At 37.5% G+C, this 4,191-nt stretch overlaps 1 pseudogene; it reads left to right on the plus strand.

Moving 5' to 3' along the window:
- The first annotated feature begins 2,217 nt into the window (after window positions 1-2,217).
- Window positions 2,218-3,989, plus strand: LOC123940230 (annotated as a pseudogene).
- Window positions 3,990-4,191: the final 202 nt, after the last annotated feature.

Below are 4,191 nucleotides of genomic sequence, written 5' to 3' on the forward strand. Positions count from 1 at the left end.
TCAGCGGGGAGTCTGCTTCTCCCTCTCCCACTCCCCCTGCTTGTGTTCCCTTTCTCGTTCTCTCTCTCTCTCTCTGTCAAATAAATAAATAAATAATCTTTAAGAAGAAATTATGATACAAGATGGACTTACAGGCTTCCGGATATGTAATGAATAAATCAGGGATTAAGCATAGAGCATAGGGAGTACAGTCAATGGCATTGCAGTAGTGTTGTATGACGATAGATGGTAGCTACATTCTGGTGAGCATAGGGTAATCTAAGAGTTGTGGAATCATTGTGTTGTACACTTGAAATTAATGTAACATTGTGTGCCAACTGTAGGTCAGTTAAAAAAAAAAGATGGATTTAACTTCAGACTGGGCAAAGCAGAGGGCAGTATCAGTGAACTAAAAGCAGATCAAAAAAGGTTTCCTAGCAGACACAAAGAGGGAAAAAGTACAAATAGGAATTAAAAAGAACAGAGTATCTGACATATGAGGAATGATATCAAACAGTATAACATATAAATTGTACAGCCAAAAAAAGATGAAAGAAAGAATGGGACAAACTACTAGAAGAGATAATGACTGTTGTAATATGGGTTTGTAAGATGATACCATTACTAGGGGGAAATTTTCTGGACTGTTTATAATTTATATACCCTGTGAATCCAGATATTTTACTCCTAAACACTAGGTAGAAGAAATGAAAATCTCTGACCACCAAGATATTTCTGTAAGAATTATTATAGCCATCTTGCTTATAAGAGCCAAAAACTGGAAATAAACCAACAGAATGAATAAACAAACACTGGTATATTCATATAATGGAATACTGCTCAGCAAAAAATGATTGATGATGATGATGATGAAGATGATAAGTTGCTGATACATGTAAAAACATGGATGAATCTTAAAATCATTATATTGGGCAAAAGAATCCAGACACAAAATAGTACACATTGAATATCTGCATTTATAAGGAAATCCAGAAGAAAAAACTAACGATGGATTAAAAAAAAAAATCAGAAAATGACTTGTCAAACAAAGAAGGATGGGAGATGAATTGACCGAAAAAGGGCCCATGGAAACTTTCCACGAGTGATGCAAATGTTCCATATCTTGTTTTCAAAGTTGGTTACAATGGTGAACCCAATTGTCAACGTAATCAGTAATCGAGCTGAACAATTGAGATATGTGCATTTGATTGTATAATAATTATATTACAATAGAAAAAAGATAAAAAGAAATTTTTTCAGGAACATTATTTATTATCAGTGGGAAACTGTAATTCTTGCAGAAGAAAGAAAAAGTAATTTGACCAATGAATAAAAGGCTTTCAATTAGGATATTTTAAAATTGTCTTTGATTGCTGTTTGCTTAGTCCCCAACAGACTTCATATTCGTATCTCCAGCACTACAATAAAATTTAAAATAGGCTCAGCAGACACACCAAATTTGTGAATATTCCATCATTCCTAGTGGCTGGCACACATTATGTAATCAATAAAAGCTTATTAGGGGCATTTACACTAAAATAAGGAAGTACAGGCCCTACGCTAAAACACCTGGGGTTAAAAATAATTCCAGCCCTCAGAAGGTTCTAAAACCACATTTTCCAGCAATAAATTTAACTTCCACATTTTCCATTATGTCCTACTTTCTTTCTTCACCACGTATTTTTTACGACTCTTTGCAAAACATGCAAACAAAATGCTTATTTGAGTATCAATTTCTGTTGATTTCTCTGTCTCATAATTCAGGAAACAAAATGAGAGAACACACAAAGTAGCAATCCAATACATTTTTTATTGGTCCTATCAACAGGCTTTCAGACACTTGCATACTGGTGATTGAATAGCACTACCTCATAGCTGGAAAATTATCCTTTCTCAACTATAGTTAATGTTTAGAAGAGTCATTTGTGGAGCAGTGAGGAAAAGAAAAAAAAAAGCCATTATACGCAGCTAGAGAAGTGGAAAGAACTCTGTTGTCTTCACGTTCAATAAATACTTCTTGGCTAACTTGAAAGCTATCTGTGTGGTACTACCCACTGAAAATCTGCACCAACTTCCTCTAGTTTTCCATTTAGAACAGAAATTCAGATATCTCAAGGATTGAAACAAGAATGGCAAATCCCCTCCCTTCCCATGTGCGTAGAAGACATCAATATTAATCACCACACTCTAGCTTGCTGAACCAGGTGCAGCTTCAGAATCTCTCAGGACAGACGCGCCTCTGCCTTGGCCGCCGCCACAGCTACATCGCGTTCCTTTCCCTTCGTCGCTCTTGCCAGGCCCAGCCTTCCTGCACCGCCGCCGCCTCTTCCGCCGCCATGCCGCTTTATTCCGTTACTGTGAAATGGGGAAAGGAGAAATTTGAAGGTGTAGAATTGAACACCGATGAACCTCCAATGGTGTTCAAGGCTCAGCTTTTTGCACTCACTGGAGTCCAGCCGGCCAGACAGAAAGTTATGGTGAAAGGAGGAACATTGAAGGATGATGGTTGGGGAAACCTCAAAATAAAAAATGGTATGACTCTACTAATGATGGGGTCAGCAGATGCTCTTCCTGAGGAACCCTCAGCTAAAACTGTCTTTGTAGAAGACATGACAGAAGAACAGTTAGCACCTGCGATGGAATTACCATGTGGATTGACAAACCTTGGTAACACTTGCTACATGAATGCTATGGTTCAAGGTATGCGTGCTGTGCCTGAACTCAAAGATGCCCTTAAATGGTATGCAGGTGCCTTGAGAGCTTCAGGGGAAATGGCTTCAGCACAGTATATTACTGCAGCCCTTAGAGATTTGTTTGAGTCCATGGATAAACTTATTCTAGGATTCCACCTATTATTCTACTGCAGTTTTTGCACATGGCTTTTCCACGGTTTGCAGAGAAGGGTGAACAAGGCCAATATCTTCAACAGGATGCTAATGAATGTTGGATACAAATGATGCGAGTATTGCAACAGAAACTGGAAGCCACAGAGGATGATTCTGTTAAAGAGACAGATTCTTCATCTGCATCAGCAGTGACACCTTCTAAAAAGAAAAGCTTAATTGATCAGTTCTTCGGAGTTGAATTTGAAACTACCATGAAATGTACAGAATCTGAAGAAGAAGAGGTCACTAAAGGAAAGGAAAATCAGCTTCAGCTTAGCTGTTTTATCAATCAAGAAGTCAAGTGTCTTTTTACAGGACTTAAATTGCGACTTCAGGAAGAAATCACTAAACAGTCTCCAACATTGCAAAGAAATGCTTTATATATCAAATCTTCTAAGATCAGCTGACTACCGGCTTCCTTGACTATTTAGAGGTTCGATTTTTTTATAAAGAGAAGGAATCTGTGAATGCTAAAGTTCTTAAGGATGTAAAATTTCCTCTTATGTTGGATGTATATGACCTGTGTACCTCAGAACTTGAGGAGAAAATGGTCTCTTTTCGATCAAAATTCAAGGATCTAGAAGATAAAAAAGTGAATCAGCAGCCAAAGACAAGTGACAAAAAAAGTAGACCCCAGAAAGAAGTTAAATATGAGCTTTTTTCTTTTGCTGATGACATTGGCTCCAATAATTTTGGATACTATGACTTACAAGCAGTGTTAACACATCAGAGAAGGTCTAGCTCTTCTGTCCATTAGGTATCATGGGTGAAAAGGAAACAAGATGAATGGATTAAGTTTGATGATGATAAGGTCAGCATCGTGACACCAGAGGATATCTTACGGCTTTCTGTGGTGGAGACTGGCACATAGCATATGTTTTACTCTATGGGCCTCACAGAGTTGAAATAATGGAAGAGGAAAGTGAACAGTAATCTTCATTTTAGCTATTTATGTTTAGGTGTGAAATAAATGTTATTTGTTGATCATTTCTATAATCCAGAGCTGTAGAGGAAGATATTTCGGTAGTGTTATGTGTTTCCCCTCTCATGTGGAACAAAAGAGGGTGAAGCAGACCACTCTGGATCAACCTAAAAAAATTACAGAAAAAAGAAAATTGTCTTTGGGACTGTACAAAGCCCTGTACAAAGGTTGCAGGAAGACATTTAAAAAAAGCTTATTTCTGGCATTAATCTTTTAAAATTCTGATTTGAAGTGCCTTTCAGCCATTACCTTCTGTGACAAAATATTTCCCCCTGCCTTTTCAGCCCAGGATTCAGCAATCAGATATTTATTGCACACCTATTACTCTTTTTTGTTGTTGATGCT

Source organism: Meles meles, chromosome 4 (genome assembly GCF_922984935.1).
Source record: "Meles meles chromosome 4, mMelMel3.1 paternal haplotype, whole genome shotgun sequence".
NCBI classification, from domain to species: domain Eukaryota; kingdom Metazoa; phylum Chordata; class Mammalia; order Carnivora; family Mustelidae; genus Meles; species Meles meles.